The sequence below is a fragment of the Schistocerca americana genome, chromosome 11 (assembly GCF_021461395.2).
Source record: "Schistocerca americana isolate TAMUIC-IGC-003095 chromosome 11, iqSchAmer2.1, whole genome shotgun sequence".
Lineage (NCBI taxonomy): Eukaryota > Metazoa > Arthropoda > Insecta > Orthoptera > Acrididae > Schistocerca > Schistocerca americana.
In genome coordinates, this window is record NC_060129.1 from 124,457,481 (window position 1) to 124,483,867 (window position 26,387).

The following is a 26,387-nucleotide window of genomic DNA, read 5'->3' on the forward strand; positions in this document are numbered from 1 at the left end:
CCTTTTGTTGCCATATCCCATTTGGAAATTAGTGGAATTCACGCAGAGATAAATCGGGCAAGTAAGGAGGGTGTTCAAGTACCACAATACATGTTTGAGACAGGAAATCACATATGATATTGCTTTTGTGTGCTGGGGCATTGTTGTGCAACAAACACCTACATCGACATCTACACGATTACTCTATGATTCACAATTAAATGCCTGGCAGAGTGTTCATCAAACTACTTTTAAGCTATTTCTCTATCTTTCCACTCTTGAACAACGCAAGGAAAAAACAAAGACTTAAATCTTTCTGTGTTAGCTCTGCCATTTCTTATTCTATTATGATGATCATTGCTGCTTATATAGGTGGGTGCCAGTCAATATTTTCACACTCTGAGGAGAAAGTTGGTTATTGAAATTTCATGAGACGGTCATACCACAACAAAAAAATGCCTTTGTTTTAATGATTGCCACCCCAATTCACGTATTGTATCGGTGGCACTGTCTCCCCTATTTCGTGACAGACAAGCGTAGGTTAGGAGTCTCTTTAGTAGACCTCTTGTACTTTCTAAGTGTTCTGCCAGTATATTGCAGTCTTTGGTATGCTTCTCCCACAGGATTATCTATGTGAGCATTCCAAATTAAGTTATTCATCATTATAATCCCTAAGTATCTGGTTGAGTTTACGGCCTTTAGATTTGTGTGATTTATTGTGTAACTGAAATTTAGCAGATTCTTTTTAGTGATCATGTGGATGACTTCACAATTTCCATGATTTACAGTCAGTTGCCACATTTTATGCCATACAGATCAGATATCATGTCTAAATCATTTTGCAATTCATTTTGATCATCTGATGACATTGCATGCTGGTAAATAACAGCATCATCTGCAAACAATCTAAGAGGACTGCTCAGATTGTCTCCAAAATTGTTTTGTGGATCAAGAACAACAGAGGTCCTTTAACACTTCCTTGGAGATGGCCAGATGTTACTTCTGTTTTACTCGATGACTTTCTGTCAGTTATTACGAACTGTGGCTTTTCTGACAGGAAATCATGAATCCAATCACACAACTGAGATGATCCTTCACAGGCACACAATTTATTTAGAAACGGCTTGCGAGGAATGGTGTCAAAGGCTTTCTGGAATCTAAAAATATGCAATTAATTTGACATTACTTTGTGAAAATAAAGAGCTAGTTCTGTTTCACAAAAATGATTTTTCTGAACCTGTGTATGGCATTTGTCAGTAAATTGATTTCTTTCAGATAACATAATGATCAAACACAGTGTATGCTCCATAATCCTACTGCAAATCAACGTTAGTGATATGGGTCTGTAATTCAGTGGATTACTCCTACTTCCTTTCTTAGGTATTGATGCGGCCTGTGCAACTTTCCAGTCTCTAGGTACAGAAATATGGCATTGGCGCTGTTAGTCGGGCCACACTGTGTAGGGGCGTAGGCTTGTGTATGTGTGCACGTGCATGTATGTGTATTCTACTCTATCTCATCAAAGGATAGCTCTGAAACCTAGCAAGTTGTCTTTCTTTTCTGTGTGCATATTGACAATGCAACGCTTGTGCTTTTTGGAGAGTGGTCTCCTTTTATCCAGAAATACTTATGTTCTACAAGAACTTTCCTACAACATGCTACCATATTTTCTGATTTAGGAACTTTACTACAAACTGATCTCTGCACAGACCTACCTCTCTTAGCTTGATATTCTCCTAATCCTGCATCCACCCATTCTTCAATTCTTCTGAGAAGTGCTGCAAAAAAAATGTAGTTAACTACAAGCAGCATGGATATACCCTTCTAATAGTTGACATATATATTTTTTGTATTGTGTTTGTAACTAGAGCCAGTCGTGTTTCTCTTCTACTGTGTTTTTGAATTTATTCTGTTATATTATCTTCTTGTGGTGCTTCAATATCCATCAGGGAATTCAGAATATTGCTTATTTCTTCTTCATTAGTGTGTTTGGTTTATTGGATGGCTTTATATTTTCTGAATTCCAACCTTTCTTTTGGTTCCTTACTTCCCCTTCTTGTGCTGTATCCATAGCTCTCCAAGAAATGCCCTTCACCGATGACCAGTCTCCAATGCTCCGTGGTTATCATACATTCTATCGGAACAGTGCTGGTCCTGAGAGGGCATCTAGAGCGGTCTGTACTTTGATTCATACAGATGTCATCAGTTAATGGGTTCCCCTTTGTACCTTAATGGAGGCAGTAGCAGTGCAGCTGCAAATGACCTCAGCTATTACGATTATCATTTCCATTGTTTACCTACCTCCAGGTGGATCACTTGCGTATGTCGAATTGGCCACATTAACCCAATAACTTTCACCTCTTTTTCTCCTGCTGTTCAGCACCCACTATCCACTGTGTGGGAGTACCACTTCATCTGGTGGGGATCATCTAATTGACCAGCTTCTCTCAGACAATAATCTGTGCCTCCTCAGTGGTTTTTCTCCCGCTCATTTCAGTGCCACCCATTACAGCTTTTCAGCTATCGATCTAATGATCTCTCCTCTACATTGATCACTACACAATAATATTTGTGACGGTGATGACTTTTCGGTGATCCTGTCGTCTCCTTACCACCGCCAGACAGACTGACTACCATGTTGGACACCTCACAGAACTAGCTGGCCTTTGTACACCTCTGCTGTCACATTCGCCACCTCGCTATCAGATTGTATTGATGAAGTTGTGCAAGGTGTCTCAGATTTGACCAGTCCTACTGCTGGAAATACTATTCCCCGCCGGCCAGTGTGGCTGAGCGGTTCTAGTCGTTTCAGTCTGGAACCGCGCGACCGCTACGGTCGCAAGTTCGATTCCTGCCTCGGGCATGGATGTGTGTGATGTCCTTAGGTTAGTTAGGTTTAAGTAGTTGTAAGTTCTAGGGGACTGATGACCTCAGCTGTTAAGTCCCATAGTGCTCAGAGCCACTTGAACCATTTGCTGTTCCCCTCTCTGTGGGTCCCGTCCCCCCTGTCGGCTGGTGCTGTGTTGGACCAGAGACATTGCAGTAGGTATTCAGAATCACCAGTGAGCCTCCAATGATTGAATCATCATCCTTCATAGACTGACCTTATCACTCTTAAGCAACTTCGTGCTAAGGTTCACTATTTAATCAAATGCAGTAAGAAGGAATGCTGGGAATTCTAGGTCTCCTCTTTGGGGACATATGCCTCTTCATTTTGGGTGTGGGCTAACTCTGTAGTCTTACGGGCCACCAACAATCAACTATTCTGGATTTTGTCTTTCAGAATCGTCTTTGTACTGGTTCATTGATTCTTGCAGAACACCTTGTGACCCACTTAACACCATTATTGGCTTCCTCAGTCTATCCCTGCAGCAGAGGTGACAAGTTCAAGACCGCCCCTTACGTTTCACTCCCCACCAATTTGAACTCCCTGCCAATCTGAATCCTATAATGAACCCTTCACTGACTGAGAACAACTTCACGTTTGTTCCTCATCCTACAACACAGATCCAGGCCCCGATTTTATTTACAGTTAGATGTTCCAGCACCTGAAAGTTCCACAAAGGCTGGCTTCGGCTCCAGGGTGCCTTCCCCTCACGATGGCGAGATAGCATAGTTGCCCGATCCTCAAGTCAGGCCAGAACCCAATGTCTCGCGACAGTTACAGGCCAGTTAGCATGACTGATGTGCTCTGTAAGCTGCTTGAAAGGATGATTACCTGCAGTTTATGATGGTTTCTCGAATTCAGGACCTTTTGTCCCCCTATCAGTGTGGTTTTCTGGAGGGATGAGCCACAATCGATCATCTGCTTAGGTTGAAAAAAGCAATATGACAGGCATTTGTAAATGCCAACACCTTGTTGCAGTCTTTTTTGACCTACATAAGACATATGACACCACTTAGGGTTACCACGTTTTACTCACCCTCCACGACTGGGGCTTTCGAGGCCCCCTACTGATTTTTATATGTTAGTTTTCATCCCGCCGGTTGTTCCAAGTTAGAGCTGCCACTTCACTCAACTTCTCACAGAGCCAAGAGAATGGCATCCCATGGCTCTTTGTTGATTGTCGCTCCCATCCTCACTGCCATCAATGGGACTAGCAACCTTTGTTGGGCCGCTAGTCATCCTGCATTGTATGTTGTTGATTTTTGCGTTTAGTGCATCTCCCACACAATAGCCTGTGCTGAGTGCCAGCTCTAAGGTGCCGTCTGGCAGGCCTCTACGTGGGCTGTTTCCCATGGTTTCCAACTCTCCTACAAAATCATGGGTCATACATTTTTGATGTACCGTGATCCGTTCTGACTGGGAACTCTACTTAGTTACCTAGCACCTGAGTGTTGTAGCACAGTCCAATTTCTTGGGTCTTCTTTTTGATAAAAATCTGACTTGCCTGCCCTGAGGACTAGCTGCAGGTGGAAGCTTAACACTCTCTGCTTTCTTGCTCACACATCTTGGGGTGCAGATCGTGCTTCTCTTACCCATCTTTTCCATATTTACCAGGCGCTGGTTTCATCCCAAATGGACATTGTTGCCAGGTTTATGGCTCAGTGGCTCGTTCAGCTTTGAAAATGTTGCACCCAGTCCACCATTGTGGCATGCATCTGGCACTGGTCCCTTTCGGACTAGCCCTTATGCAGTCTCCTTACTGAAGTGGGACCTTCCCTCTTCAGATTTGATGGTACCAGCTCTTGGTCTCCCATTCAATCACCATTTGACAATTCCTTGACCATCCCACATATCCCACCTCTTTATGTACAAGGGGTGTTATCATTCTAATTCCTGCCCTTGGGTGGGATTGCCAATTGGAATGTGTGTTCCTTTCCTCTCCCAAGATCTCCATCTCCCCTCCCAGGACTACGCTCCTTGTGTTTTCTCATGCACTCACCCTTGGATGGTGCCTAGACCATGAATTATGATTGATCTCTTCTACTGCTCTTGGTTACTCCCATGACCTCATAGCATCTATTACGTCAATTTCTTCAAAAGTTCAGAATGCTACCATTTTTTACACAGATGGCTCTAAAACTATGAATCAGATCAGACAGGTACACTTATACATCTTCTGCTGCTGTTTATTTATTTATTTTTTGGGGTGGGGGTTGGGGGGGGGGGGGGGGGGGAGCATCAGTATTCCGACTGGTTTGATGTGGCCCACCATGAATTCCTCTCTTGTGTCAACCTCTTCATCTCAGAGTAGCACTTGCAACCTACATCCTCAATTATTTGCTGTACGTATTCCAATCTCTGTCTTCCTCTACAGTTTTTGCACTTTACACCTCCCTCTACTACCACGGAAGTCACTCCATGATGTCGTAACAGATGTCCTACCATCCTGCCCCATCTCCTTGTCATTGCTATCCACATATTCCTTTCCTCTCCGATTCTGTGTAGAACCTACTCATTCCTTACCTTATCAGTCCACCTAATTTTCAACATTCGCGTGTAGCACCACATCTCAAATGCTTCGATTCTCTTCTGTTCTGGTTTCCCAACAGTCCATGTTTCACTACCATACAATGCTGTTATCCAGATGTACATTATCAGAAATTTCCTCCTCAAATTAAGGCCTACGTTTGATACTAGTATACTTCCCTTGGCCAGAAATGCCCTTTTTTCGAGGGCTAGTATGCTTTTGATGTCCTCCTTGCTCTGTCCATCATTGGTTATTTTGCTGCTCAGGCAGCAGAATTCCTTAACTTCATGTAATTCGTGACCATCAATCCTGATCCTAAGTTTCTCACTGTTCTCATTTCCACTACTTCTCAGTACTTTCATCTTTCTTTGATTTACTCTCAATCCATATTCTGTTCTCATTAGATTGCTCATTCCATTGAGCATATCATGTAATTCTTCTTCACTTTCACAAGGATAGCAATGTCATCAGTGAATCATATCATTGATATCCTTTCACCTTGTATTTTAATTCCACTCCTGAACCTTTCTTTTATTTCCGTCATTGCTTCCTCGATGTACAGATTGAAGAGTAGGGGTGAAAGGCTACAGCCTTGTCTTACACCCTTTTTAATCTGAGCACTTCGTTGTTGATCATCCACTGTTATTATTCCTTCTTGGCTCTTGTACATATTGTATATTATCCGTCTCTCCCTATAGCTCACTCTTATTTTTCTCAGAATTTTGAACATCTTGCACCGTTTTACAGTGTCTAATGCTTTTTCCAGGTTGACAAATCCTATGAATGTGTCTTGATGTTTCTTTAGTCTTCCTTCCAATTTCAACCGCAATGTCAGAATTGCCTCCCTGGTACCTTTACCTTTTCTAAAGCCAAACTGACTGTCATCTAACACATCCTCAATTTTCTTTTCCATTCTTCTGTATATTATTCTTGTTATCAACTTGGATGCAGGAGCTGTTAAGCTGATTGTGTGATAATTCTTGTACTTGTCAGCTCTTGCAGTCTTGGAAATTGTGGGGAATATATTTTTCCGAAAGTAAGGTGATATGTCACCAACATGAATAGTCATTTTGTTGCAAATTCTTCCAATGATTTTAGAAGTTCTGATGGAATGTTATTAATCCCTTCTGCGTTATTTGATCTTAAGTCTACCAAAGCTCCCATAAATTCTGATTCCAATAATGGATCACCTGTCTCTTCTAAATTGACTTGTGTGTTGTCTTCTATCACATCTGACAAATCTTCACCTCATAGAGGCCTTCAATATACTCTTTCCACCCATCTACTCTCTCCTCTGTATTTAACAGTGAAATTCCCATTGCACTCTTAATGTTTTCACCTGTGTTTTTTGCGTCACCGAAGGTTGTTTTGACTTTCCTGTATGCTGAGTCAGTCGTTCCGACAATTATTTCTTTTTCAATTTCTTCATATGTTTGATGCAGCCATTTCATCTTAGCTTCCCTGCACTTCGTATTTCTTTCCTTCCTCAGTGACTTGAATTTCTGTATTCCTGAATTTCCCTGAACGTTTTTGTACTTCCTTCTTTCATTGATCGTCTGAAGTATTTTTCTGTTACCGATGAGCTCGCTGTCTGGTCTCCTTCCCCAAACAACCACAACCTATTTTTCTCAGAATTTTGAACAACTTGCGCCATTTTACAGTGTCTAATTTTTTTTCCAGATTGACAAATCCTTTGTTTGTAATTACCTTTTTGGTACCTATGTTTTTCTTTCCAGCTTCTGTGATTGCCCTTTTCTGAATCCCACTTCTTTGTGTATTGGTCATTCCTGACTAATCTCTTGAACTCCAGCCTACTTTTCATCACTATTACATCGTTATCTGAGACCCTATCTGTTCCTGGGTATACCTTACTGTCCAGTATCCAATTTCGGAATCTCTGTCTGACCATGATGTAATATAACTGAAATCTTCCAGTATCACCTGGTCTTTTCCAAGTATACCTCCTCCTCTTGTGATTCTTGAACAGATCACAATTAATTTTTCTCCTCTCTCATTCCTTGTCCCAAGCCCATATTCTCGTGTTACCTTTTCTTCTACTCCTTCGCCTACAACTGCATTCCAGTCGCCCATGACTGGTAGATTTTCATCTCCCTTTACCTACTGTATTAGCATCTCAATATCCTTTTATACTTCTCTGTCTCTTCATCTTCAGCTTGTGATGTCAGCATGTGTGCCTAAACTATTGTTGTCGGTGTTGGTTTGCTGTCGATTCTGCTAAGAAAAACCCTATCACTGAAGTGTTCACTGTAACACACTCTCGGCCCTACCTTCCTGTTCATAGTTAATACTATGCTTGTTACACCATTTTCTGCTGCTGTTGGTATTACCCTATACTCATCTGACCACAAATTCTTGTCTTCTTTCCATTTAATTTCACTGACCCCTAGTATATCTAGATTGAGCCTTTGCATTTCCCTTTTCAGATTTTCTGGCTTCGCTACGACATTCAAGCTTCCGACATTCCACGCCCCGATTCACAGAACATTATCCTTTCATTGATTATCCAGTCTTTTTCTCATGGTCACCTCCCCCTTGGCACTTCCTTCCCAGAGATCCGAATGGGGGACTATTCCGGAATCTTTTTCCACTGGAGAGATCATGACACTTCTTCAGTTACAGGCCACATGTCCTGTGGATACACATTATGCGTCTTTAATGCATTTGTTTCCGTTACCTTCTGCATCCTCATGCTGTTGATCAGTGCTGATTCCGTTGTGACTCGCCGATTATTCAAAGTGCCGCCGTGCAATTACGCACGTCCTCTGCATGCGGCGCTGTCTGCCAGCCGTGCAGCAGCTGCGCCACCTAAGCGGCCAGCCGAGCAGCGGCCGCTAGACTGAGACTCGGTGTTTAATCGAATGCCTACTTGTTCACAGGTCCACTTACTCAGTGACTTAAATGTGTTGTTGTGTTGTCCGAAATATATGTGTTAAATTTGAAGATTTAACAGACTCTTCCGCCTTTAGGGGCAGTTTCTCACCTCGAGGACAAGAGAGTGCTCTGAACCTCTGTCCGCTCCTCCGCTCTCTTCGATAAGGCCGTTGGCAGAAAGAGAAGTGCTCGCAGCATAGCTGACAGCCGTGAGCAGAGCCCTCCATTTTATTCAGTGGGCATCCGTTGACTATGTTTAATTGTACTGACTCAGTGATCAGTCTCTAGACTATTGACCAAAGTTATTCTTGCCACCCTTTTGTTTCTGCTATTTGTGACCTTCTTGCCGACCTCTGTCGTGCAGCCTGCTCAGTTGCCTTTCTCTGTGTGTCAAGTCGTGTAGCTATCCTGGGGAATGAACAAGCTGACTGTTTGGCTAGAGGAATACTTACTTGCTCCCCATTCGCTTTGCTGACACCAGGTACGGATTTGCAGGTGCATGTGAGATCTTTGCTCACTCAGAAATGGCATGACATCTGGTGGGCTACGCTCCCATCTGATAAACACTGCACAGTCAAGGAGGCTACTGAAGAATGGTGCTCTTCTTTCTGCTTCTCCCAGAAGGAATCCGCAGTCCTGTGCCATCTCTGCATCAGTTATACCAGGTTAACCTGTAATTTTCTTTTGTGTAACAAGCCATCCTAACATTGTTGTTCTGTAGCATTACAGTCAGTCACTCATATCTTGGTGGAATGCCCCCTTCTTTTGGCCCTCCGTGCAAACTATGGCCGTCCAAACCTCATTGCCTCTAATATTGTGATCTTGCCGAACAATTCACAGATTGTTGAACCAGTTCTCTGTTTTCTCTGCAAAAGTGGTTTTTATTCTCAGTTATAAGGTTTTAATCTACTGTCGGACCTGGGGAATGGTGTTTTTTGAGATGTGGTGTCTCGCACTGTATGCTAGGTATGGGTGGTTCCCAGTACTATGTTCTTGACCAGGCTGTGCCTTCGTGCCCCTTTTACTCTGTTTTGATGACTTTTATATTTGGTTTGCCTCCATTCTGCCGCACTTAGTTATCTATTCTGGGTGTCGTACTTTCTTCAGTAGTGGATGTTCTCGATGAAAGAGATTCACCAATGAGTAACACATTTTTGCCTCACACAGGTCGACGGTAGGCAAAATCGATTGTCAAGTGCCACTAGCGCTAAGGGAATGAAGTGTCAATTGAGGCTGGGAATCTCTTGAGTCTGGGCGGAGCTGTCAGCTACATGTTGTGTTGTAGCAGCTGAGTGAGTCCACAGTGCCACGGATTGACCCTCAACAGAAACGTTACTGATTTGTGACAAAATTATATTTTTGACAAGTGTTTTAAATGCTTACAGTGTGCTGAATATTCATGCTTGTGTCAATCGCACTGGTCACTGATTGGATTTCAGTGGGGATTGTGTGTGTTAACCATTGTTATAGCATGTGGTTTAATATAAAAAACATGGACCTGTGATGAGATTAACCATAATTAGAAATGTATCTAAAGAGAATATATAAGTCCAACAGTGCAAAACATTTGGCATTAGTAAAACCTATTATCGTTGTGTGAACATTGTTGAGCAGCTGCACTCTGATTATAAATGACATCCAAAGTAGTGAAATCTGATTAGCACTTATCTATTAGGTTGCAGTCACATCAAAATTAAAGTTAGGCTGTTGTTTTGGTTAACAAGAATCAATGTCATATTGGTTGGGAGAGTTTCAACTTCCCTATCTCCTTCATCTTACTTTTATTATTGACAATTCATAATATGTCTATTATGGTTTTTGTCTTCTGGCTTTTACTGTTATGAATCTCCTGACAAGATCAGAAAATGTTCTTTGTGGACGTCTCTACTTCTGGATGCGCCACTCTTGGATCGACGGACTTATTTGGTTCCTTACCCCCCTCTCACCCCCCCCCCTCCCCAAAATCAACAGATCGAACAACCAACTTGTTGGTTCCTCACAGTTTAGCTGTCTTCAAAATATGTGCTACACTTTTGCAGTTGTCTCTGATGTGTATGAAGTTGTTTGTTCTTAAATCATAAACTCTTTGACTGCAATGTTGTGAATTTATTGTTAAATAATTGAGAAGAATTTCTACCATATATTTTCTTGAAGTTCTGATGCATCAAATGCGGAAGTTCTTTCACAAACTTTCTCTTGATAATGTAAGGAAAAGGTAGGCTGCTACTCACCTAATGCAAACATGACCATCATCTCTTACAGCTCGAACGGGAATGCCATTCAACTTTGTGCTTGAAAAGGTGAAAAGCTTGACTTATTGGGAGAGCTGGAAATACTTAAGCAGACATGTATGGTTGGCAGACAATTGCTGAATGATCAGCTCACTAGTAGGAACCACACGTATTATAATTCAATGATGTCAGTGTTTAAAATTTTTACATAAATTTTGGTTATGATCTTCTAATGGGTTTTGTTTTGGTTATGTTAACCCCCCCTCCCCCCCCCCCCCCCACCACCACCACCCAAATGTTTCATTCCTAGACATTGTACTTTTAATGTCGAGTTGGGACTTGCTGTTTCAAGAATTTCTTTTATCCCCAGTTACTGGGATGATGCCCATCTTTGATTATTACCTTACAGTTTTATTTAGTAGTTACAGCAGATGTTACTATTTTATCTACTTAGTGAAATTTATTGGTTGTTTTAATTGTGACTGTGTTCTGATTAATTGTAACTGCTTGATTGCATGCCTATCTACTTCCTTTGCAGACATTGTATTCATGCCTCATTCCATTGCTCGCCTATGTGCCCACTTGATGCTTGACGTTCCTGCCATGAAGTTACAGCAGCAGCACTGTGTATTATGTTTCTGTGTGAGTGTAGTTCTACAATTGCACCATTCTGGCCTACTGGTACAACTTCATTAAGGTATGTCTTCATCCTTTTTATCATTTATTTAGTGTTCTGTCCCACAGTTACTTCTTTGTGTATTGGTCTGTCCTGACTAATCTCTTGAACTCCAGCCTACTTTTCATCACTATTACATCGTTATCTGAGACCCTATCTGTTCCTGGGTATACCTTACTGTCCAGTATCCAATTTCGGAATCTCTGTCTGACCATGATGTAATATAACTGAAATCTTCCAGTATCACCTGGTCTTTTCCAAGTATACCTCCTCCTCTTGTGATTCTTGAACAGATCACAATTAATTTTTCTCCTCTCTCATTCCTTGTCCCAAGCCCATATTCTCGTGTTACCTTTTCTTCTACTCCTTCGCCTACAACTGCATTCCAGTCGCCCATGACTGGTAGATTTTCATCTCCCTTTACCTACTGTATTAGCATCTCAATATCCTTTTATACTTCTCTGTCTCTTCATCTTCAGCTTGTGATGTCAGCATGTGTGCCTAAACTATTGTTGTCGGTGTTGGTTTGCTGTCGATTCTGCTAAGAAAAACCCTATCACTGAAGTGTTCACTGTAACACACTCTCGGCCCTACCTTCCTGTTCATAGTTAATACTATGCTTGTTACACCATTTTCTGCTGCTGTTGGTATTACCCTATACTCATCTGACCACAAATTCTTGTCTTCTTTCCATTTAATTTCACTGACCCCTAGTATATCTAGATTGAGCCTTTGCATTTCCCTTTTCAGATTTTCTGGCTTCGCTACGACATTCAAGCTTCCGACATTCCACGCCCCGATTCACAGAACATTATCCTTTCATTGATTATCCAGTCTTTTTCTCATGGTCACCTCCCCCTTGGCACTTCCTTCCCAGAGATCCGAATGGGGGACTATTCCGGAATCTTTTTCCACTGGAGAGATCATGACACTTCTTCAGTTACAGGCCACATGTCCTGTGGATACACATTATGCGTCTTTAATGCATTTGTTTCCGTTACCTTCTGCATCCTCATGCTGTTGATCAGTGCTGATTCCGTTGTGACTCGCCGATTATTCAAAGTGCCGCCGTGCAATTACGCACGTCCTCTACATGCGGCGCTGTCTGCCAGCCGTGCAGCAGCTGCGCCACCTAAGCGGCCAGCCGAGCAGCGGCCGCTAGACTGAGACTCGGTGTTTAATCGAATGCCTACTTGTTCACAGGTCCACTTACTCAGTGACTTAAATGTGTTGTTGTGTTGTCCGAAATATATGTGTTAAATTTGAAGATTTAACAGACTCTTCCGCCTTTAGGGGCAGTTTCTCACCTCGAGGACAAGAGAGTGCTCTGAACCTCTGTCCGCTCCTCCGCTCTCTTCGATAAGGCCGTTGGCAGAAAGAGAAGTGCTCGCAGCATAGCTGACAGCCGTGAGCAGAGCCCTCCATTTTATTCAGTGGGCATCCGTTGACTATGTTTAATTGTACTGACTCAGTGATCAGTCTCTAGACTATTGACCAAAGTTATTCTTGCCACCCTTTTGTTTCTGCTATTTGTGACCTTCTTGCCGACCTCTGTCGTGCAGCCTGCTCAGTTGCCTTTCTCTGTGTGTCAAGTCGTGTAGCTATCCTGGGGAATGAACAAGCTGACTGTTTGGCTAGAGGAATACTTACTTGCTCCCCATTCGCTTTGCTGACACCAGGTACGGATTTGCAGGTGCATGTGAGATCTTTGCTCACTCAGAAATGGCATGACATCTGGTGGGCTACGCTCCCATCTGATAAACACTGCACAGTCAAGGAGGCTACTGAAGAATGGTGCTCTTCTTTCTGCTTCTCCCAGAAGGAATCCGCAGTCCTGTGCCATCTCTGCATCAGTTATACCAGGTTAACCTGTAATTTTCTTTTGTGTAACAAGCCATCCTAACATTGTTGTTCTGTAGCATTACAGTCAGTCACTCATATCTTGGTGGAATGCCCCCTTCTTTTGGCCCTCCGTGCAAACTATGGCTGTCCAAACCTCATTGCCTCTAATATTGTGATCTTGCCGAACAATTCACAGATTGTTGAACCAGTTCTCTGTTTTCTCTGCAAAAGTGGTTTTTATTCTCAGTTATAAGGTTTTAATCTACTGTCGGACCTGGGGAATGGTGTTTTTTGAGATGTGGTGTCTCGCACTGTATGCTAGGTATGGGTGGTTCCCAGTACTATGTTCTTGACCAGGCTGTGCCTTCGTGCCCCTTTTACTCTGTTTTGATGACTTTTATATTTGGTTTGCCTCCATTCTGCCGCACTTAGTTATCTATTCTGGGTGTCGTACTTTCTTCAGTAGTGGATGTTCTCGATGAAAGAGATTCACCAATGAGTAACACATTTTTGCCTCACACAGGTCGACGGTAGGCAAAATCGATTGTCAAGTGCCACTAGCGCTAAGGGAATGAAGTGTCAATTGAGGCTGGGAATCTCTTGAGTCTGGGTGGAGCTGTCAGCTACATGTTGTGTTGTAGCAGCTGAGTGAGTCCACAGTGCCACGGATTGACCCTCAACAGAGACGTTACTGATTTGTGACAAAATTATATTTTTGACAAGTGTTTTAAATGCTTACAGTGTGCTGAATATTCATGCTTGTGTCAATCGCACTGGTCACTGATTGGATTTATGTGGGGATTGTGTGTGTTAACCATTGTTATAGCATGTGGTTTAATATAAAAAAACATGGACCTGTGATGAGATTAACCATAATTAGAAATGTATCTAAAGAGAATATATAAGTCCAACAGTGCAAAACATTTGGCATTAGTAAAACCTATTATCGTTGTGTGAACATTGTTGAGCAGCTGCACTCTGATTATAAATGACATCCAAATTAGTGAAATCTGATTAGCACTTATCTATTAGGTTGCAGTCACATCAAAATTAAAGTTAGGCTGTTGTTTTGGTTAACAAGAATCAATGTCATATTGGTTGGGAGAGTTTCAACTTCCCTATCTCCTTCATCTTACTTTTATTATTGACAATTCATAATATGTCTATTATGGTTTTTGTCTTCTGGCTTTTACTGTTATGAATCTCCTGACAAGATCAGAAAATGTTCTTTGTGGACGTCTCTACTTCTGGATGCACCACTCTTGGATCGATGGACTTATTTGGTTCCTTACCCCCCTCTCACCCCCCCCCCCCCTCCCCAAAATCAACAGATCGAACAACCAACTTGTTGGTTCCTCACAGTTTAGCTGTCTTCAAAATATGTGCTACACTTTTGCAGTTGTCTCTGATGTGTATGAAGTTGTTTGTTCTTAAATCATAAACTCTTTGACTGCAATGTTGTGAATTTATTGTTAAATAATTGATAAGAATTTCTACCATATATTTTCTTGAAGTTCTGATGCACCAAATGCGAAAGTTCTTTCACAAACTTTCTCTTGATAATGTAAGGAAAAGGTAGGCTGCTACTCACTGTAAAGATAATACTGTCAGGTCCAGTCAGGCACAACTAAAGGGAACTTGCACAGTTGTTTTCAGCCAAAGCCTTCTTCAGAAAAGGAAAAATGCACACACACACACACACACACACACACACACACACATATAGTAACACAAGCAAGCACACCTAATGCAAATCTCTTACAGCTCGAACGGGAATGCCATTCAACTTTGTGCTTGAAAAGGTGAAAAGCTTGACTTATTGGGAGAGCTGGAAATACTTAAGCAGACATGTATGGTTGGCAGACAGTTGATGAATGATCAGCTCACTAGTAGGAACCACAACTATTATAATTCAATGATGTCAGTGTTTAATAAAATTTTTACATAAATTTTGGTTATGATCTTCTAATGGGTTTTGTTTTGGGCTATGTTAATCCCCCCCCCCCCCCCCTCCCCTACCACCACCACCACCACCACCACCACCACCACCCAAATGTTTCATTCCTAGACATTGTACTTTTAAAGTCGAGTTGGGACTTGCTGTTTCAAGAATTTATTTTATCGCCAGTTACTGGGATGATGCCCATCTTTGATTATTACCTTACAGTTTTATTTAGTAGTTACAGCAGATGTTACTATTTTATCTACTTAGTGAAATTTATTGGTTGTTTTATTTGTGACTGTGTTCTGATTAATTGTAACTGCTTGATTGAATGCCTATGTACTTCCTTTGCAGACATTGTATTCATGCCTCACTCCATTGCTCGCCTATGTACCCACTTGATGCTTGACGTTCCTGCCATGAAGTTACAGCAGCAGCACTGTGTATTATGTTTCTGTGTGAGTGTAGTTCTACAGTTGCACCATTCTGGCCTGCTGGTACAACTTCACTAAGGTATGTCTTCATCCTTTTTATCATTTATTTAGTGTTCTGTCCCACAGTTACATGACATTATGTTGTTTCTGACTAGGTCTCTGCAGGTTCATGTGATTCAGCATGTGCTACAGTTTAGCAGAGAGCTGTTTTATTGTTTTTAAGATGTTGGAAAAACTCTCTGCAGGTCCTTCTGATTTGATGCATACTTAAGTCTAGCAAAGAGCCATTTTATTGTTTTTAATATGTTATAAAAATAAAATTTTAAGGTCAAAGCAAATCCTGATGCACATTCAGAATTTTGCAAGTTAGAACCATACCATAATATTTTCTTATTTGTCATCCCTGTAGTTAATCTGAAGATGTCCTTTGAAGATGAAACACGTTGTTAATAAAAGAATAAGTCACAACCAAGATTGTTTTTAATTCAAGTTAAATGAATTTGGACACTACTATTTTTTCTGCTGAAGCTGCTGTTTGTTTTTTGTTATCCCCACTAACTACTACTAGTGTGTCTACAGTTATTCAACACCTATGAGAGAATATGGGAACTCATGAATATTGGATAGACGATGCTCTAGCTACGCCGATTGCTTCTGAAAATTCATTCATTCATTCCAATGCTGTGAAAAGCCTTAAAAAGTCTTACACATTCAACAAAATGCCTCATTCAGGATTCATTGTACAGGGTGATTCAAAAAGAATACCACAACTTTAAAAATGTGTATTTAATGAAAGAAACATAACATAACCTTCTGTTATACGTCATTACAAAGAGTATTTAAAAAGGTTTTTTTTCACTCAAAAACAAGTTCAGAGATGTTCAATATGCCCCCCTCCAGACACTCGAGCAATATCAACCCAATACTCCAACTCGTTCCACACTCTCTGTAGCATATCAGGCGTAACAGTTTGGATAGCTGCTGTTATTTCTCGTTTCAGATCATCAATGGTGGCTGGGAGAGGTGGCTGAAACACCATATCCTTAACATACCCCCATAAGAAAAAATCGCAGGGGGTAAGATCAGGGCTTCTTGGAGGCCAGTGATGAAGTGCTCTGTCACGGGCTGCCTGGCGGCCGATCCATCGCCTCGGGTAGTTGTCGTTCAGGTAGTTACGGACAGATAAGTGCCAATGTGGTGGCGCTCCATCCTGCTGAAATATGAATTGTTGTGCTTCTTGTTCGAGCTGAGGGAACAGCCAATTCTCTAACATCTCCAGATACTGTAGTCCAGTTACAGTAGCACCTTCGAAGAAAAAGGGACCAAAAACTTTATTGGCTGAAATGGCGAACAGATGTACAACTAAGTGAAACTTTATAGCTCCCTTAATTCGCCGACAGATAGTGCTTAGCTCTGCCTTTTGTCGTTGCAGAGTTTTAAATTCCTAAAGTTGTGGTATTCTTTTTGAATCACCCTGTATTACTAAAAGCTGACAATTTTCACATTAATGTGAGGAGCATCCTCAGAGATGTTCCCTACGTCACCCGCATTTGTGTAATTGATGCAATGGTCCAAACTGACCCCACTCCTCTCCCCCAATTATCATTACGTGATCATTTTTACCAAAATCTTTCCCCAGAGACTATAAATGATAGATGACATTATTGACTCCTGTACTCAGTATAAAAACAATATATAACTGGAATTTGGTACCCATCCCATCTCTTTATATCTTGTGTAACATTTGTTAAAGAGGTCCACAGAACTAAGGAAGAATATATTCTCCTGTATATGTAAAGAATAATGTGAAAAATTGAATGGAGCAGTATGTTATCGGTCTTTCTCAGACTAATAAAGTGTCTGAATACCACATTCATTACTGAATGTCACATTGATCCTTACTTGGAACTTTAGTATCAGCACTGGTGTGACAACACCACTACACTACACTGTAGGCTGAGGTACTTCACGCGCTGACAGTTGCTTGATAATAACCGGCGAACAGAAACCTGTGAGAGGAAATTAAAACTTGTGAAACTCAATATATGGGAAACAGAAATTCCGAAACCTCATAGAGACATGCACGGAGATAACTCCGTGAGAAACTAGTGTTGGTGGCTGTCAATTGAGCACTTGGTAATAGCATCAGCACGATGCACAATGCAAGGTTCATGGTAGCACAGTAGTTGAACTCCATGTAAGCACTGGCCCACCTTGCTTACTGCTGCCCTCGGGTGAACACCTCTGTCACCACATCTGCCCATACAATGCATTTCTTGTACGGCAGGTTTCCACACTATTCCGCAGTGCTACCCGTGCCAGCTCATCTGCCTCCATTGTGAAGACAGTAACTTGTTCTCGAAAGAACAGTTACTGTTGATGACCGTGCAGCTTTTCCCTGTAATAAATGATGACTAACTGACAACCTCAGCTGCCGACAGGTGTTGTTGATGTACCTCGATGTGAACAGCTGAAAATGTGTGCCCCGACTGGGACTCGAACCCGGGATCTCCTGCTTACATGGCAGACGCTCTAGCCATCTGAGCCACCGAGGACCCAGATGAATAGTGCGACTGCAGGGACTTATCCCTTGCACGCTTCCCGTGAGACTCACATTCCCAACTGTCCACAATTCTACATATGTATTGTACCTTATAGACATTTGCCCACCCACTCATTACTCGCACACGCTTTGGCGATTCCCCTAAGAGTTTGGGCAACCTGTGCGCATTCGCACAGACGAAGGTCAATGGCTGGGTAGCCTTTAACTATATATATGTGAAGACAGTAACTTGTTCTCGAAAGAACAGTTACTGTTGATGACCGTGCAGCTTTTCCCTGGAATAAATGATGACTAACTGACAACCTCAGCTGCCAACAGGTGTCTATAAGGTATAATACATATGTAGAATTGTGGACAGTTGGGAATGTAACTCTCACGGGAAGCGTGCAAGGGATAAGTCCCTGCAGTCGCACTATCCATCTGTGTCCTCGGTGGCTCAGATGGCTAGAGCATCTGCCATGTAAGCAGGAGATCCCGGGTTCGAGTCCCAGTCAGGGCACACATTTTCAGCTGTCCACATCGAGGTACATCAACAACACCTGTCGGCAGCTGAGGTTGTCAGTTAGTCATCATTTATGCCTCCATTGTGATGTCCGCTGGTGGGAATACTAACTACCTCATTCGGTGAAAAGGCCATGTATGGTTGAAAATGGTCAGGTTAGGGCTGCAAACTCCAGTGCAGAATGGCAGATGCCATTGCAGAACTCCGCACCAGATGGATGTATCACCAAAGGAGGCAATGCCAATGCCAGTGCCTCTGCTGGAGGGTTGGAAGGGCGCAAAGGCTGAGGCATCAGGGATCCACTGACAGCAGTGGAGGTGAGGCCATGTCTTTTAGTCAGTGGGGAAGGAGGTGGAGGAAGAACAGGATCAAAATCCTTGGGCTTCCGATCAGTGAGAGTGTTACTAGGCCCCTAGACTGCAGACGATGGGAGGACAGCGGAGAATGGGGGTAGGTGACAATGAGAGGTTACCCCACTGCAGGTGAACCCATTTAAGAGGATGGCAGAAGGGCATGGCCTGGGGAATGAACTGAGTGAAATACGAAATCATATTCAGATAAAGGCTGGGGCTCCTTCAGGTTCTTGGGTGCTGGTAGGTTGACAGTGGCTTTAACGTGATTATCTGGCAGGGGGAGGCCACCTCTGCTAAGCACAAGTCCCAAAAAATGCAGCTTTGGGGAGAAAAAACTACTCTTTTTCCAGTTTGCAATTAAGGCCATTCTCCAGGAGACTTTGAAAAACTGATTGAAGATTTCTGAAGTGTTCCTCTCTGATACGGCCCATTGCCCAGATGTACCAAGGTAACTGACGCTAAATCAACTGCTCCAAATACCATTGATAAATTCCTGACACAGATGAGATTCTGAAAGGCAAGCAATTAAACTGATAAAGCCCAAAAGGAATGTTGTGGACCAAGGAAGTCTGAAAGACCGCATTAAATGTAAACTGCAGGAGGCTTCACACAAATTGATATGTGAAAAATACTGGCCTCTCAGCAGCTTTGCCAACAACTCCATGTCCGTGAAATTTGATACGAATCTGTGACACATTGTGCATTGACTGTCTGTTCAAAATTTTTGCAAAGACATATAGAGCTGTCAGGATTTTGAATCGCCACCAAAGGGGTGGCCCATTGACTTGATGGAATAGAAGAAATGAGGCCTCGATCCTGCCACTGGTGCAACTTGAACCCAACCTTGCCACACATGGTGAAGGGCATGGTGCGGTGGTGACAAAATTTACTGCCGACATCTTAAGACGAACATGTGCCTCAAAATTTTCTGCCCGGCCCAAAGTATTCTCAAATGACCACAGCAAGGAGTCCAAATCATTAAAAGGAACAGTTTGAGACAGTAAATGGACTTCTTCACCAATCTGGAAGGCAAAAACAGAAAAGGTGTTAGCCCAAAAATATTTTATGCCAATGATGAATTGACCACCAACAATTTAGATTGCTATTCTATGTTATTATGATGCAAGGAAATGGAGAATTGCCCCTGGAAAGGTATCCACTGTTTGCTATGACACAGCCTGATGTACTAGCTGTTGTGACTCCGAGCACCTCAAGAGTTTGCACATATCTAAATTATGAGGCTGACATTCACTCCAGTGTTGACTTGAAATTTGACTGGACACCCCTCCACAGTTTTTTTAGGCATCTGTTTTCTGACTGGTTTGATGTAGCCCACCATGAATTCCTTTCCTGTCTTAACATTTTCATCTCAGAGTAGCAGTTGCGGCCTATACCCTCAACTATTTGCTGGATGTATTTCCAATCTGCCTTTCTCTACAGTTTTTACCCTCTACAGTTCTCTCTAGTAGCATGGAGGTTATTCTCTGATGACTTAACAGGTGTCGTATCATCTTGTTCCTTCTTTTTATCAGTGTTTTCCACATATTCCTTTCCTCACTGATTCTGCAGAGAACCTGCTCATTTCTGATCTTATCAGTCCATCTAATTTTCAACATTCTTCTGCAATGCCACATCTCAAATACTTCATTTCTCTTCTGTTCTGGTTTTCCCACAGTCCATGTTTCACTACTCTACAATGCTGTATTCCAAATGTACATTTTCAAAAATTTCTTCCTCAAATTAAGACCTGTGATTGATACTAGTAGACTTGTCTACACCAGGAATGTTCTTTTTGCCTGTGCTATTCTGCTTTTTATGTCATCCTTGCTCCATCCATCATGGGTTATTTTGCTGCCTGATATCAGAATTCCTTAATTTCATCTAGGTCATGATCCTCAATTCTGATGTTAAGTATCTCGCTGTTCTCATTTCTGTTGCTTCTCAGTCCTTCTGTCTTCAGTTTACTCTTATTGCCTATTCTGTACTCATTAGAGTGTTCATTTCTGTCAACACATTCTGTAATTATTTTTCACTAAGCATAGCAATGTAGTCAAAAAATCTTGTAATTGATATCCTTCCACCTTGGATTTTGATCCCACTTGGGAAGAAGCTTTCTTTTGTTTCTGTCACTGCTTCTCCTATGGATATATCCCTGTCTTAAAACCTTTTCAATGTTCTTTGTCTTCCAGTTGTGTTATTCTCTCTTGGTTCGTGGGCATGTCGTATATTACCCATCTTTCCCTATAGCTTACCCCAATTTTTCCTGGGATCCCTAATATCTTGCACCATTTTACTTTGTCGAATGTTTTTCCCAGGTAGATAACCCCTATTAATGTGTCTTGATCTTGCTTCAGTTATCAACTGCAACATCAGAACTGCCTCTCTGGTGTCTTTACATTTCCATTTTTTTGTACACTGTTCTTGTCAGCATGAGCATGAGCTCTTAAGCCGATTGTGCTATAATTCTCACATTGTTTGGCTCTTGCTATCTTTGGAATTGCGTGGATGATGATTTTCCAAAAGTCTAATGGGATATTGCTAGTTACATACCATCAGGACACATTCTTGGCAGATTTCACAAACTTCAGATGAACTACCTTGAGGGACTGATGACCTCACTGTTCAGTCTCTTAACTCTCAGCTAATGGACCAATCTTTAGAAATTAATTGCCCAAATATTCTGTGTCTTTTGGGCTCCAGTGCTTCATATTGCAAGATGAAGTGTACGGTTCTGTCCCCCTTGCCGTCGGGCCTTACGGTCTAGCGATAAAGCTGTCTGCAGGATCGAATCCTGGTCATACCACAGATTTTTCAGTCTGTTTTAACATGGACTTCACCTTTCAGTGATGTGGGAAGTCACAAGAAACATCACGTGTTTCAGATTCTGCATTAAACTGTAGGCTCTCTTTCCCCAGCTGTGTCACTAGGGTGGGTAATGGACATGCAAGTCACCGAAATGATGTCGAATAGAAAGACTTGCACCAGGCCAATGAGCCACATGAAATTATTACTGTTCCCCTAGCCACGTAGTCTACACAATAGAGACTTCTGTCTCTGTACCCATCATGTACAGGTGTTTCTTGAAGTTCCCACGCATAGTCATTACTCATAAGTCCTACCATGAGTTTAACCATCAAGCTCAGGACTACAGAAGTTCACTTAAAATGTAGCTTTAGTATTATTAATTTGCCATGTTTCTGTTTTTGGATCTTAGTTCAGTATTCTTTGTGCTACCTACTGATCAAACTACGTAAGTTTTATTTTGCCATTGCCTTAGTGATGGTTAGGACAGGTTCCGATCCAACAAATGAGCATTGCTCTCATCCTCATTAGTGTATCAGCGTGTTCATTGTTTCTGATTCCCGAGTGACCAGAATTCCCAGCATGTTTACCCTGTTTCTTTCCTCTAGACAAACTTGTGGTTCCTGAAGAGGGGCAGCAGCCTTTTCAGTAGTTGCAGGGGCAACAGTCTGGATGATTGACTGATCTGGCCTTGTAACACTAACCAAAGCGGCCTTGCTGTTGTGGTACTGCGAACGGCTGAAAGCAAGGGGAAACTACAGCCGTAATTTTTCCCGAGGGCATGCAGCTTTACTGTATGATTAAATGATGATGGCGTCCTCTTGGGTAAAATATTCCGGAGGTAAAATAGTCCCCCATTCGGATCTCCGGGCGGGGACTACTCAAGAGGACGCCGTTATCAGGAGAAAGAAAACTGGCATTCTATGGATCGGAGCGTGGAATGTCAGATCCCTTAATCGGGCAGGTAGATTAGAAAATTAAAAAAGGGAAATGGATAGGTTAAAGTTGGATATAGTGGGAATTAGTGAAGTTCGGCGGCAGGAGGAACAAGACTTTTGGCCAGGTGAATACAGGGTTATAAATACAAAATCAAATAGGGGTGATGCAGGGGTAGGTTTAATAATGAATAAAAAAATAGGAGTGTGCGTAAGCTACTACAGACTGCATAGTGAATGCATTATTGTGGCCAAGATAGATACGATACTACAGTAGTACAAGTTTATATGCCCAGTAGCTCTGCAGATGATGAAGAAATTGATGAAATGTATGATGAGATAAAAGAAATTATTCAGGTAGTGAAGGGAGACCAAAATTTAATAGTCATGGGTGACTGGAACTCGATAGTAGGAAAAGGAAGAGAAGGAAACGTAGTAGGTGAATGTGGATTGGGGGGAAGAAATGAAAGAGGAAGCCGCCTGGTAGAATTTTGTACAAAGCATAACTTAATCATAGCTAACACTTGGTTCAAGAATCATGGAAGAAGGTTGTATACATGGAAGAACCCTGGAGATACTGAAAGGTTTCAGATAGATTATATAATGGTAAGACAGAGATTTAGGAACCAGATTTTAAATTGTAAGACATTTCCAGGGGCAGCTGTGGACTCTGACCACAATCTATTGGTTATGAACTGTAGATTAAAACTGAAGAAATTGCAAAAAGGTGGGAATTTAAGGAGATGGGACCTGGATCAACTGAAAGAAACAGAGGTTGTACAGAGTTTTAGGGAGAGCATAAGGGAACAATTGACAGGAATGGGGGAAAAAATACAGTAGAAGAAGAATGAGTAGCTTTGAGGAATGAAATAGTGAAGGCAGCAGAGGATCAAGTAGGTAAAAAGACGAGGGCTAGTAGAAATCCTTTGGTAACAGAAGAGATACTGAATTTAATTGATGAAAGAAGATACAAAAATGCAGTAAGTGAAGCAGGCAAAAAGGAATACAAACGTTTCAAAAATGAGATCGACAGGAAGTGCAAAATGGCTAAGCAGGGATGGCTAGAGGACAAATGTAAGGATGTAGAGGCTTATCTCACGCTGGGTAAGATAGATACTGCCTACAGGAAAATTAAAGAGACCTTTGGAGAAAAGAGAACCACTTGCATGAATATCAAGAGCTCAGATGGAAACCCAGTTCTAAGCAAAGAAGGGAAAGCAGAAAGGTGGAAGGAGTATATAGAAGATCTATACAGGGGCGATGTTCTTGAGGACAGTATTATGGAAATGGAAGAGGATGTAGATGAATATGAAATGGGAGATATGATACTGCGTGAAGAGTTTGACAGATCACTGAAAGACCTAAGTCGAAACAAGGCCCCGGGAGTAGACAACATTCCATTAGAACTACTGACAGCCTTGGGAGAGCCAGTCCTGACAAAAATCTACCATCTGGTGAGCAAGATGTATGAGACAGGCGAAATTCCCTCAGACTTCAAGAAGAATATAGTAATTCTAATCCCAAAGAAAGCAGGTGTTGACAGATGTGAAAATTACCGAACTATCAGTTTAATAAGTCACAGCTGCAAAGTACTAACACGAATTCTTTACAGACGAATGGAAAAACTTGTAGAAGCTGACCTCGGGGAATATCTGTTAGGATTCCGTAGAAATGTTGGAACACGTGAGACAATACTGACCCTATGACTTATCTTAGAAGAAAGATTAAGGAAAGGCAAACCTACGTTTCTAGCATTTGTAGACTTAGAGAAAGCTTTTGACAATGTTGACTGGAACACTCTCTTTCAAATTCTGAAGGTGGCAGGGGTAAAATACAGAGAGCGAAAGGCTATTTACAATTTGTACAGAAACCAGATGGCAGTTATAATAGTCGAGGGACATGAAAAGGAAGCAGTGGTTGGCATGGGAGTGAGACAGGGTTGTAGCCTCTCTCCAATGCTATTCAATCTGTATATTGAGCAAGCAGTAAAGGAAACAAAAGAAAAATTCGGAGTAGGTATTAAAATCCATGGAGAAGAAATAAAAACTTTGAGGTTTGCTGATGACATTGTAATTCTGTCAGAGATAGCAAAGGACTTGGAAGAGCAGTTGAACGGAATGGACAGTGTCTTGACTGGAGGGTATAAGATGAACATTGACAAAAGCAAAATGAGGAAAATGGAATGTAGTCAAATTAAATCGTGTGATGCTGAGGGAATTAGATTAGGAAATGAGATACTTAAAGTAGTAAAGGAGTTTTTCTATTTTGGGAGCAAAATAGCTGATGATGGTCAAAGTAGAGAGGATATAAAATGTAGACTGGCAATGGCAAGGAAAAGCATTTCTGAAGAAGAGAAATTTGTTAACATCGAGTATAGATTTAACTGTCAGGAAGTCGTTTCTGAAAGTATTTGTATGGAATGTAACCATGTATGGGAGTGAAACATGGATGATAAATAATTTAGACAAGAAGAGAATAGAAGCTTTTGAAATGTGGCGCTACAGAAGAATGCTGAAGATTAGATGGGTAGATCACATAACTAATGAGGAGGTACTGAATAGAATTGGGGAGAAGAGGAGTCTGTGGCACAACTTGACTAGAAGGAGGGATAACTTGGTAGGACATGTTCTGAGAGATCAAGGGATCACCAGTTTGGTACTGGAGGGCAGCGTGGAGGGTAAAAATCATATTAGTTCATCTCCTCCTCCCTTCTCTCTCTCTCTCTCTCTCTCTCTCTCTCTCTCTCTCTCTATCTCTCTATCTCTCTATCTCTATCCATCTCCATTTCCCTCCTTTCTCTGTCCATTTCCTTCTCTCCCTTTCCTCTGTCCATTTCTTCTTCTTCCTCCCTTTATCTGACCATCTCCTCGTCTCTCCAATTTCTGTCCATTTGCTTCTCTTTCCTTCCTCTGTCCATTTCGTCCTCTTTCCTTCCTCTGTCCGTTTCTTCCTCTCCCCATCTCTGTCCATCTCCTCGTGTCTCCATCTCTGTCTGTCCCCCTCTTTCCTTTCTCTGTCCATCTGCTCCTCCCCCATCCCCCAAAATCTGTGTCCATCCTCCCCCTCTGTCTGTCCAAGTCCTCCTCTCCCATCTCTCTCTGTGTTATTACTACCACCCCAAATTGGAGGTTCCTGCTTCTTACTTCCACGGTATTTACTTCCAGCTTTATGAGCTCCAAGTTTGGTTGAAATGAGTCCAGCGTTATGAGGAGCTTATTACCAACAGCTTTGCCCACATATGCACATCAAACATATTTCATAAATGTTTGTACACTTATTTCACCTGTCTGTCTAGTGAATTTTGCCCTACTGTTTTGCTTCCATGCATCTCAATGTTTATGACGTCGTATCTCCTTACCTATGTATTTTTGCAAGTACACTACTGGCCATTAAAATTGCTACACCAAGAAGTAATGCAGATGATAAACGGGTATTCATTGGACAAATATATTATACTAGAACTGACATGTGATTACATTTTCATGCAGTTTGGGTGCATAGATCCTGAGAAATCAGTACCCAGAACAACCACCTCTGGCCGTAATAACGGCCTTCATACGCCTGGGCATTGAGTCAAACAGAGCTTCGATGGCGTGTACAGGTACGGCTGCCCATGCAGCTTCAACACGATACCACAGTTCATCAAGAGTAGTGACTCGCATATTGTGATGAGCCAGTTGCTCGGCCACCATAGACCAGACGTTTTCAATTGGTGAGAGATCTGGAGAATGTGCTGGCCAGGGCAGCAGTCGAACATTTTCTGTATCCAGAAAGGCCCGTACAGGACCTGCAACATGTGGTCGTGCATTATCCTGCTGGAAT

The 26,387-nt window shown here is 42.0% G+C and overlaps 1 protein-coding gene across 7 annotated transcripts in view; it reads left to right on the forward strand.

The window, feature by feature from the left end:
* The window catches only part of LOC124553626 (zinc finger protein 708-like), a 76,876-nt gene that overhangs the window by 21,514 nt on the left and 28,975 nt on the right, over nt 1-26,387 (forward strand). For 4 of the 7 annotated variants that reach the window (XM_047127482.1, XM_047127481.1, XM_047127484.1 and 1 more), the window contains exons 3-4: nt 11,055-11,213; nt 15,331-15,489. The gene's annotated coding sequence lies outside the window, so the exon portion shown is untranslated. The remainder of the gene's footprint in view (nt 1-11,054; nt 11,214-15,330; nt 15,490-26,387) is intronic. The other 3 variants (XM_047127483.1, XM_047127486.1, XM_047127487.1) reach the window with 1 other exon arrangement.